Raw genomic sequence first — 11,336 nt, forward strand, 5'->3', positions numbered from 1 at the left:
GCTTTAAACTTAGAACCCTCAAGTTGTGTGGGAGCTTTTAACCTAATGTAAGCCCTGGATAGTGATTGGCCATCATGTGTTCATGACCCATATCCATTTGCTACATTTTGATAAACATGATTGAGACATACAGTACCAGTCAAAAGTTTGTACACATTTTCCGATTTCCCATGTGTCCAAACTTTAGACTGGTACTGTATATTCGTCAAACATTGAACTTACAGGCCTAAATGCACATAACTATTAGTCTCACAAAAATATCGAGATTGTATATAAACAGAGTTGAGTTAAGACAAGTTGAGATTGAGTAGCCTTGTTTGCTCCATAAAGTCATAATGTGGATTTCCAAACACAGGCCAACAGTAAACAGTTTGAAAAGACCGATGTAATTCATCTATTAGGCCGTACACGTTGAAGGAGAGCATTACATTGAGTTAAAGACGGAAGTTAAATGAACTTTTATGGGTAAATATTATTTTCACTGTCGGCCTAGCTGCCAAGAACTGTTCACAGTTTAGTTTATTTGTCCCACAGCCTACGATACAAAGCAGTCTTCATAATTCACTATATATGGTGGGCAAGTTTGCCCCACGGAAAAAAACAGTAACCTGCGCCTCACACGCACCAACTCAACCGAGACCCCGGACAGCAACGTTTCTGGCAAGACGGTAAGCGGTGCATTGTTGTTCTTGGAAAGCGACGGAGTTGAAACATTTTAAACTGACTACAGAACTGTAAATCTCACAGTCTCCTAATGCCTTCTATTAAGTTTATCTGCGCCTTACATCTTCAGAAGCATTGGCCTTTATTCACAAAGTATGTTGGCATCCGACACGTCCCCTACAAAAAACCTAGAATTTGCGACTCACAGAAAGCGCCTGGGGTTTGACATGTCGATCCTCCAACAAAGTATGTTTTTCTTGCTAGCTTTATGAAAGTCATAAGAACCATGAATAGTTATCTTATCTGTTGTGTAGGACGCTGTTGGCTGCTGGTCTGGTATAATCAATTTAGCGGCCTACTTTCCCGAACAGAACACTGAAGCCCACTGTCATAGAAACCAGTGAGGAAATGTCAATATTCCTCGTTAGCGCCTTCACATACAATCACCAAATAGACCTACCTCATCTGGATCCTATTATAGTAAAATTATTTGACCTGTATACATATATTTACATGAGCCTATCTGCAGTCTGTTTAGTAGGCAAACTGGTTTTCAGTCTTTTTGACAGTGAGTGAGGTTTCCTTCGTGGAACAACACTGCAAATGAGATGACTTTTGAGCCCATCAGGAGGGTACACTAGTAAAGGGTACTATGCACACATGTTTACCAGTCACACACTGTGGCATTGGAGCATTCACCCCTCCGCCAGCCCTACGAGCCCTCAGTGAAAACCAGACTCCTCAGTCCTACTCCACAGGAGCAGCGGAGCGTTTGCAACAAGCCACGGTGGGTTTGTGTTTGTTTTAGCTCTCATTAAGATGTGGCACAGTTGGATTGGTCTCCGGGGCTTGAGGGGGTATTGTGGTAGGGAGATAGGGGAGTGTGGTACTCCCCTCAGGCCCAGTGATCTGGAATCACCCCCCTAGACCCCCCCCCCCACTCCCCTACACCACCACCACCAAGCTCTACCCCCCCCACCTCTACTCACAAACTGTGGCAGGGCTGTGGTGACTGCGGCTCCTGGGGAGCAGCGAGGGAGGCCTACTGACTGAGTCAGCCAGGGCAAGCACAAGTGTTGTTTGGCAGCACAGCCACTAGAGGGCGCTCTGTCACTGAGAGCAGAGGAGAAAGTGATTTCCAGCCGCCAGGGAGTATTCCACTAGGAAATCATATGGTGTTCTTATCTCCTTTATATGGTCAGCACTTAGGCAGGAAGTGTGTATGTGTGTATGTGTGTGTGTGAACATCAGAGAATGGAAAAGAAAATGAGGAGCTTGAATATAAACATACATCTATGGGGAATCAAAGATTCAGTTTAGCACAGTCTCAAAGTCTTCATCCACTCTGCTTGAATGTTAACAAATAGATAGTTGTTTTCCAAAAGTTTCTGTGACATACCTTACACATGACTGTCTTCTTTTAATACTGTACGTCTGTGGAGCCATTTGTCTGGCTTGTTTTCTCTCTTTTTTTCTGCCAGAGTACAATAGAAGTCTGTTTTATTTTGTCTGTGACGAAAAACTATTAGACATAAAAGACTTTCTCTGTCAGCACCCTCCCCCTTCCACTCTCAGCCCCTACACTCACTAGAAGATTTACCTTGCAATTTATGTGTGGTGTTAGTGTGTCAAAGCCTTTGGGGCATATCTGTCTGGTATGTGGCAAATTATTGTGTGTGTGTGCACATGGCTGTTTGTTCGTGTGGAGTTTGTGTGTATTCATTTACCCCACTAGACAGTCATGTTGTTCTTTGGAAAAAGAATCCGGAAATACATGTCTGTAAGGCCAACTGATCATTCTGAGTGTGTGTGTGTGTGCGTGCACTCATTCATACTCGTGTGTCTTTGTACTAAAGTGAACTAGCAGGTCCCCTTCCAGACCCATGGCACATATAGAGGGGGAACAGAGGTCTTTGAAGTTCTGGGTCTGCCATCCATCTCCAGCTCGCTGGCTTTCATTTCACGCCAGCTACTGCAGAGGCCAGGGTCTATTAAAGACAAACACGCGGCTCGGCCCCTCCCTAACAGCACCTCCACATCTCCATGGAGAAACGGCAACCACGGTGCTACCGCACGCCACTGTCTCCTGGAGGCGGCACCAGCCAAGAGGAGGAGGGGTTGGACGGGGAGAGGAAGTGTCGTGTCGTGTCGTGTCGTGTAGGGCGGAATGAGTGTAGAGATTGAGAACATCCATCCTCTGTACAGTTTAATAGAGCAGCAGTATTGTTCAGCCATCTCAGTGATGGAGGAGCAGGGCTCCAGAGCTTAACCACATCGAGCCTGTGATGTTCTAAAAGGAGAACCTGTGATCTTTTCTCCGAGGGCAGGTGCTCCTCCTCCCACCGCTTCTCTGTTCTCTGATCTCAATCGAGGTGTCTCCTTTACTCGCCGGGAGCCATAATGGACGCCTTCGCGTTTGGAATTAACACTGAAGCGGAAAGAGCACCAGGAGGAGGAAACTCATCGATTAGCGTCTGCAGTCTCTCCCTATATAGCCAACGTACAGGACCTGTGTGTGTCTGAGACAAGGGCCCTCTGGCCTAATGGCTTTTAGACCTCCATTATCCCTGAGCACATGGTTTAAGTAAGTAACAGACTGGCCCTGTCGGAATGCTTTAAGCATTAATAAGACGCCGTGTTACTCTTTACAGTATTACCTCAGGATGTCAGCTCTCCAGGAATTAGCCAGCTCCCAAAGACCAGGCCTTCCGCAAAGCTCTGGATTAGCTTCTGTCTTTGTTCCCAGGGAGCTGCCACGGCTGTGGCCGGGCTCAGCGCGTCTACTGGGTAATCTCCTTGGACGTGTCGCAGTAAATGTTCTGCAACTCCTCCAAGAGGAAGAGTAGGAGGGCGAACAATGGTGCGGTTCAGTTCCGTTTACGACGAGGGCGGTGAGGGCTCGCTGCAGAAAAAGAGTCTCATCTGGAACTTGGGGGTCTTTAGTGCATTGTTGGGTTGGTGTTATACGATACCAGAACCCCGAACAGAACCGCAGGGCTGGCCGGGCTTGAAAGGCAAGAGGCAGGGTTGGTTTTTGAGGAGTCAGGTCGTTTTTTTGTTGTTGTCTGGTTCTGCTTGCAGGGGCCAGAGAGAAAAAGAGGACATCTTGTTTTTATAAAAGTTGTTTATTAGGAGTGAGGTCCCTCTCGGTTGAGGCACTAGGCACTGTGGCCTACGCTGTTTCAAATCACCGCGGTTACTGGGTAAATCTGGCTTTGATGGTACGTGCAGCCAATAGGTTCAGGGCAGACACACACACACACATGACACCTACACCACTGTCCTAATGTGACTATATGGAGGCCCTTCCTTCATGGTCATGGAGTCAGTGTTGACTGAAGGAGTGTGTGGAGCCAGCCTTCCAGATCTCCTATTAGCTGGACATTGTGTGATGTCTCCCAGTTTTCTCCTCAGAACTTTCTCTTAGTCAGGCCTGCTATCCCTCAAGCTGCTTTGCTTGTCCTGTGTGACTGTATTTTTCCACAGAGACCTCTGTCGCTTGCCGGGAAAGTGTGTGTGTGTGTGTGCACGCCCAAATGAATACTTGTTTGTGTGTGTGGACGTTTGCGCACGTGTGTGTGCCTGCACCAATGCATGTGCACGGGTTTGGCTGTGTGGGCGCTTGGGTGTGTGTGTGCACCAATGCATGTGCACGGGTTTGGCTGTGTGGGCGCTTGGGTGTGTGTGTGCACCAATGTGTGTGTGCACCAATGTGTGTGTGCACTGATGTTTGCGTGTCTTTTTTGGAAGATGTCCTGTGTTCTCTCCGTCCCAGCGCTCAGGAGACCCATTGAGCTACGGAAGCCTCTCGGGTCCATTTCTCCTGTAGCTGGACCACACGCTCCATGCCCCAGCGACAAGTTGGACATGATTCTGTTTTTTTCCAGAGATCATTAAAAGTAGAGCCTCCACTCCTCCGTTCTGCTCTATCCACCCCAAAATAAATGGCTCCACTGGCCTTGGCCCGGGCCCTCTCCACAATGGTCCTCTCTGGGTTGCTGCTGGTTACAGTAAAAATCAACACCTCCTCTATCCCAGACCGAGAATGCTTCAACGTGTGGATCCAGTTTCCCCCACGCGCTCAACGGTGTCTGCTCACTCATCAGGAAGGACGCACGCTTGTGTGTGTGTGTGTGTGTCTTTCTCTCTCTCTCAGTCTGTGCGCATGTTTGTTTACATGTGCATGCAGGAGCCTGTGTGCAGAGCTCTGTGTGAGGCCTGGGGGGAGCAGCCTCTGAGGACAGCCTGTGAGGACAGCCTCTGAGGACAGCCTGTGAGGACAGCCTCTGAGGACAGCCTGTGAGGACAGCCTGTGAGGACAGCCTGTGAGGACAGCCTCTGAGGACAGCCTCTGAGGACAGCCTGTGAGGACAGCCTCTGAGGACAGCCTGTGAGGACAGCCTGTGAGGACAGCCTGTGAGGACAGCCTGTGAGGACAGCCTCTGAGGACAGCCTGTGAGGACAGCCTCTGAGGACAGCCTGTGAGGACAGCCTGTGAGGACAGCCTGTGAGGACAGCCTGTGAGGACAGCCTCTGAGGACAGCCTCTGAGGACAGCCTGTGAGGACAGCCTCTGAGAACAGCCCCTGAGGACAGCCCCTGAGGACAGCCTGTGAGGACAGCCTGTGAGGACAGCCTCTGAGGACAGCCTCTGAGGACAGCCTCTGAGGACAGCCTCTGAGGACAGCCTGTGAGGACAGCCTCTGAGGACAGCCTGTGAGGACAGCCTCTGAGGACAGCCTGTGAGGACAGCCTGTGAGGACAGCCTGTGAGGACAGCCTGTGAGGACAGCCTCTGAGGACAGCCTCTGAGGACAGCCTCTGAGAACAGCCTGTGAGGACAGCCTGTGAGGACAGCCTCTGAGGACAGCCCCTGAGGACAGCCTGTGAGGACAGCCTCTGAGGACAGCCTCTGAGAACAGCCTCTGAGGACAGCCTCTGAGAACAGCCCCTGAGGACAGCCCCTGAGGACAGCCTCTGAGGACAGCCTCTGAGGACAGCCTGTGAGGGCTGCACTGACAGAGGCTGAGCAGACTGCAGCTTCAGCTCCTCTGACTAGCTGACTGAGGGACGTGTGTATGTCGACAGCATGTGTTTACAGCGCCCCACAAAGCCACACACGAAACATGCAGTGCTACAACGCAGCAGCCAGCCCACCATTCACCCAGCTTTATGATGGAGTTCCTGTCTCCCATGAAACAGCAGCCACTCCACCTGAGCCCCGCCTTCCTTGTCTTTTCCAGTTGCCCAACTTCCTCCCCCTTCCACTCCCCCCCCCCCATCCTCCTGGTGCTCCTGGTTCGCCTCAGCCCATTTACCATTCTGACTGCTGATTGGGTAACAGGCCCCCAGTCTGACAGCAATAGGAAACAATAGCAGGCCCGAACAATGAGCTGGCTGATGATCACTAGATCCCCCTGCTCTACCTCGCCCAGACGCTACGTCTTATTTCCTGTTTGATTACTCATGCCTGCCCGCCTCACGAGCTGAAACTCATACTACTCACTCAGACTGTCCATGAGAGAACTGACGAAGAATAGACTTTTTGTCAGTGGCTGGTTTTGATTTAGGAGGACTGGGAGGCTTTTGTGATAATGTCGCAAGACATGGGCTTAGAGGGTGTGATTTGTGTGAGTGTGTGTGTGTATCGGATAAGTAGGTACAGAGCACTCTTCAGTCAGTCTCGATGACACATATTTGGCCAGACACGTTACTAGCAAAGTGTATGCATGTACCCGTGTGTGTGTGTGTGTGTGTGTGTGTGTGTGTGTGTGTGTGGGAGTAGGTTGCTGTGTGAATTTATTTCAGTTTTCAGTGATGGGCTTCCAGGGTTTGCCCATAAACAGCTTTTAAACGGGGGAATGGTAGCCCTGCCATGGAGGCCCAGACTGCACTGCCACCCAAGCATGACGATCGCCTGCAGTAGGCCGAGTCTCTGCCCCCTCACCCCCCTGCCACCAGGCCGGAGGTAGGAAATCAAACCAATTAAGGTTGTATTTAAAGAAAATTGGAGCGCGCCCGGAAAAATGTATTTTTTTCTCCCCAAAAACCACAAAATACAGAACTCCAGGCCCCTCCCAGGCAAAATATGGAATGGACTTGGAATGGTTCTTTTTAAGGGAGTGCAAGGATGGATTCAGATGTGGTACTTAGTAATGTAGATGCATCGTTCAAGCCTTTATTAGATCTCTCAAATCAAAAGTTTATTGTTCAAAAGCATTATTTGCTATGACGTTTTTTTGACAACTGGCTAAACTTGACTAGATGTCTGCTGATCATGGTTTTATACTCAGGTCCTGGTCCTGGTCCAGGTCCTGCGAGCCTGTGTCCTGCTGTGAGGTTTGGCTCAGTGTTCAGCAGAGCCAGACAAGCAGCAGCACCTCATAATGTGTGTGTGTGTGTGTGGGGGGGGGGGAGGTTAGCCAACACACTGGGGCCAAGTCTTCTCATGGTCTGCTGTGTAAGCCCATGGTAAGACAGAGGGCCTCTGAACGCCCAGACACCTGTGTGTGTGTGTGTGTGTGTTTGTGTGTGTGTGTGTGTGTGTGTGTGTGTGTGGATGGTAATTTAGCACTTTGAGAGAGTGACTTGTTGGCCTGAGTTTCATTTTGACCAAGATCTAGAATCAGATATAATTGCCCCCCGCTCAGTCCAAGATGTTCTTACCTCTCTCTCTTCACCTATCTCTTTCCTTCTCTTTCTCTTTTGGTCTTTCTTTTATTCTCTCTCTCTTTTTTCACACTCTTTCTTGCTCTCTCTCTCTCTTTCTTTTTTATCGCTCTCTCCTTCTTGCTCTCTCTTTCTTTCACTCTCTGATCTTCCTCCTCACTGTCATCTTTTAGGAAAATCCCCTCATTACCCGTCCCTGAGTGTAAATGCTTCATTTTCCATCCCCCCACAAGCACTCTTTGTTCCCTGTCCCGTTCTGGCTGTTTGATCTCAACACTTAAAAGTAATTATTCCTAAATATGAATGCTTTCTAGCAGACGTCGCAGAGCTAACGCCATTTCATCTTTTCCTCATTTGCCTCATGGGCAAAAACAAAGGGGGGGAAGGTGTCTGGTATCTGAAGATGACACACACACACACACACACACACACACAGATATATGCAGAAACACATTCAAAGGTGCGTTGTTGTAATCTGACCTCCCATTAAGCATGAAAACACAACACTGTGTGGGCGGCACCCCCCCGAGGATGTGCACAGTCATTCTAGCCCAACCAGGGAACCATGAGAACTAAGTTGGGAGGCCTCAGGCTGCCAGACGCGGGGGAGTGTTTTTTGAGGCGCACTACAGGCCATAGAACACAAGGCTACCCCCCACACCCCAAGTGGGGAGTGGTACGCCTATGGTACCTGCTACAGCCCATCGTGAAACCAGGAAAGAGCACACTTCAGAACTACCATAATGACAATGCGATGAAGACGGCGCCAACTACGAATGTCATCGTGATCGAGTAGGAGGACAAAGCACCACGATGTTGTTGCTAACATTAAGGCTGGCCCCTCGTGTTTGGTGTTGTGGTTTGTCATTGTTTACACCGACCTCCGTTGAAGCCTGTTTTATCCGGGGTGGACGATGGGTTTGGAACGAGTCGTCCATGATTAAAGGATCAGGGCCGTTAACATGATAGGCCACCCTCCAGTGGCACCCACAACTAGAGGAGAAGCCTGGCGAACACATACAAACGACAGACTTGGCTCCAGACAGGATAGTGAGTATAGTCTGAGCAAAGTCAGGCCCTTCTGTAGATAACTGGATTGTTGTTGCTCCCCACCAGCGAACCCTGGGCGGGAAAAAAAGGGGGAGATACGGTTTTAACGAGGGCCACGATTTTCCCACGTGACCCAAAACGGACTAAAAACGGTCCTCATTTTCACTCACGGCTTGTGCAAAAAAAAGAGATGGCGAGATAGGGCTGGATGGAGCCGAAGAGAGAGAGGCTGGTGGATGTGAACTGCAGAGTGAGCGTGTTCCCTGCTCCAGCAGGAAGTGAACAGAGACCTGGGTCCACAGGGAACCTCATTTCCCCTTCTCAGCTCACTTCCACCCCCCTCTCTCTCCTCTTCCCCCTCCTTTCTCCACTTTGCTATTGGATGAGGAAGGCCCCCCAAAAGAAGCTGGCTGCCTGGCACAGGCCTGTGTATATGTGTGTGTGTGCATGAGAGAGAGAGAGATAGAGAGGGATTGAGAGTGTCTTAATTTCCTGTTGAATGATGCAAACACTTTCTGTTTCGTGCAGTCACGACATGTTATTGAGTGTTGTTCTGTGAGAAAAAGGGCTGTCTGTATCGATTCTCAGGGACATAAGTATGGGAAATATTACGAGTGTTAATGTTTTATGTGACCTTTCTGGGAAACATGTTTAATGCTTCTATCTTTGCTGTGTGTGTGTGGAGGTTTGTATCAGCCATGCATAGAACTGCATCAGCTGAAATAGTTTACCTTTTTGAATAAAAGTATGATTACAATTTGTGGCCTGTGTGAATATTTACTTTCACTCTGTATCAAGATATGTTGCGTCTGTAGTAGTTCATAAAGCCTAATGAAATTATGTGCTGTTCAGTAAGAATCTATGAAGTGAGACGATTATGTAACAAGGATGGAGGGCAAATAACGTCCACAATGAACAACCCCAAACCAATCTTAATGATTGTAGTCTAGATGTGGTTGTGGTCCTGGCCAGACTCCCCACAGCCATGGTTATGTTGGCCAGGGTTAATTAAGGTCAGATTTCTCATCTCGCAGGGTAAAATTAGAAAACGTCTGCCTCATACCTCTGCCATTATTTCCCCTAGACATTTCCTTTTTAAAGATGAAGACTGATGAAAAAATCGAATACTAGTTTTGTCTTTCAATTCTTAGTCAATCATCCTCCGCAATTCTGCGGATGATAGAAATGTAGTGAATAGTGCGTCCAGATTGTGGGACAGTGGTGCTACCTGAACTCACAAATGCTGCTCTGTGTGGAGGAGGTTTGAATGTTTTTTTGGAAGTGAACTCAGAGACTTTCTCCCGAGCTTTAATGGGGCCTTGTAGATCTTGTCTGATAATGGGGCTGTGGGTCTGTGAGTGTATTCTGAGTGCTCCTGTGGGTAGAAGTTGAGGTTTGGCTCCTCCGAGAGGTGCTCCGCTATGGGAACTGGCTGTGGATTGAGAGGACCAGAAAGAGGTCTCTGTAGAGTTCCTCTCTCTGAGAAACTACCTTCACTTGGGTCCTCCTCACATCACCCCCTCTTTTCCTCCCGGTCTTTCTCACCATCTGTGTCTTTTTCATCTCCCCTTTCCCTCTTCTCTGTCCCCTCTCCTCTCCATCTTTTCTTCTTTCTCACTGTCCTTCCTCTCTTTATTTATTTTTTTCTTCCAAATCCTTCCTTCCTCTTTCCCTCTGTCTCCCTATCATTGTGACAGCTTTGGGTCCTCGGAGTGAGAATGGTTGCATCACGACTTCCTAGCCCCTGGCCTCAACCTTCTCTTCCTTCTCTCTCTCTCTCGACCCCTCTCTTGATCTGTCCATCTGTGGGAACCCTGATTTTGGACGTCAGCGTCCTTTCCCACCATCCCTAACAGCTCAGTTAGAAAATAGACCAGCTTGTACACAAAAGCCAGGCACCCAAACCAAACCGGTTTGAGCCCGCTCCTTCTCATGGGGTTCTGTGGAGGCAGGGTCAGGGACTCGGGAGCCCAGCCTAATGGGTTTCGTATGCAGGTACCGCCTCGGCCGGCCGGACTGAGACGACACGGGATATTGCGTCCATGAGAAATGAGAGGGTTTTAATGATCCTGCACTTTCGCCAACACGCCTCTTTTTCCCCCCTTTCTAAATGTTTTATTACTCTTAGTTTATTTCTTTCCAGTTTCTCTTATGGGTGTCCCCGTCTGGAAAACAAGCAATGTTTTATGGTTTATTGTTGTTGTTTTTTTACTATAAATAAGGGTGGACAGCGAAAAGTACAGTGACCGGATAAATATTTTATAGTTGGATGTGGTGGGATTATTCAAGGACACTTAAGAATTAGTAAGCACAGGTGTGATTACCATGGAAAACACTTGCAAACAGTTGTGCTGTATGATTGATCGTGTAAAAACTGAGCACACACTTTAAATCCTGCCACCCTGCGAAACCATAAATCAAGCTTTTCACTCTAATCTGAGTTATCAGACCTGTCTCTCTGTGTGTGTGTGTGTGTGTGTGCACGTATGTGTGTACACCCGTGGTTTTTCTTTGTGTGTACTTCACAGTTACAAGACAGTTACAGTTTTTGGAAGAGCGACAACAGGAAATGTGGGACCAGAGAGTCTCCATCGCTGCTGTTCTTTTGTCTCTGACAGAGGCCCATGTAGATGGGAGCTCTTCTGCTTTCCACATGTGAAGCACACAGACACGGTCTCACCGAGTGTGTGGAGACAGATGGAAAGTTCCTCAAAGCTGGGCCTAATTGAAAGCTTATCATCTTCTCTTTGTGTTTCCTGAAGCTGAGGGGGTTTGGCGTAAAGGGACCATGCGTTTGTAAAGAGACAAAAGGAAATGGATGGGATTGTTTAAGACTGATCTGTCATACAGTGTGCTGAGGCTGGCTCGCCCCCTGCGAGAATCCCGCCCGTGTGAGATCTGTCAGCAGGGATTGTGTGCGCGTGTGTTTTGTATCTGAATGCCTGTGGGTGTGTGC

The sequence above is a fragment of the Hypomesus nipponensis genome, chromosome 3 (genome assembly GCF_054491055.1).
Source record: "Hypomesus nipponensis isolate SF chromosome 3, ASM5449105v1, whole genome shotgun sequence".
In the NCBI taxonomy this organism is placed as follows: Eukaryota; Metazoa; Chordata; class Actinopteri; order Osmeriformes; family Osmeridae; genus Hypomesus; species Hypomesus nipponensis.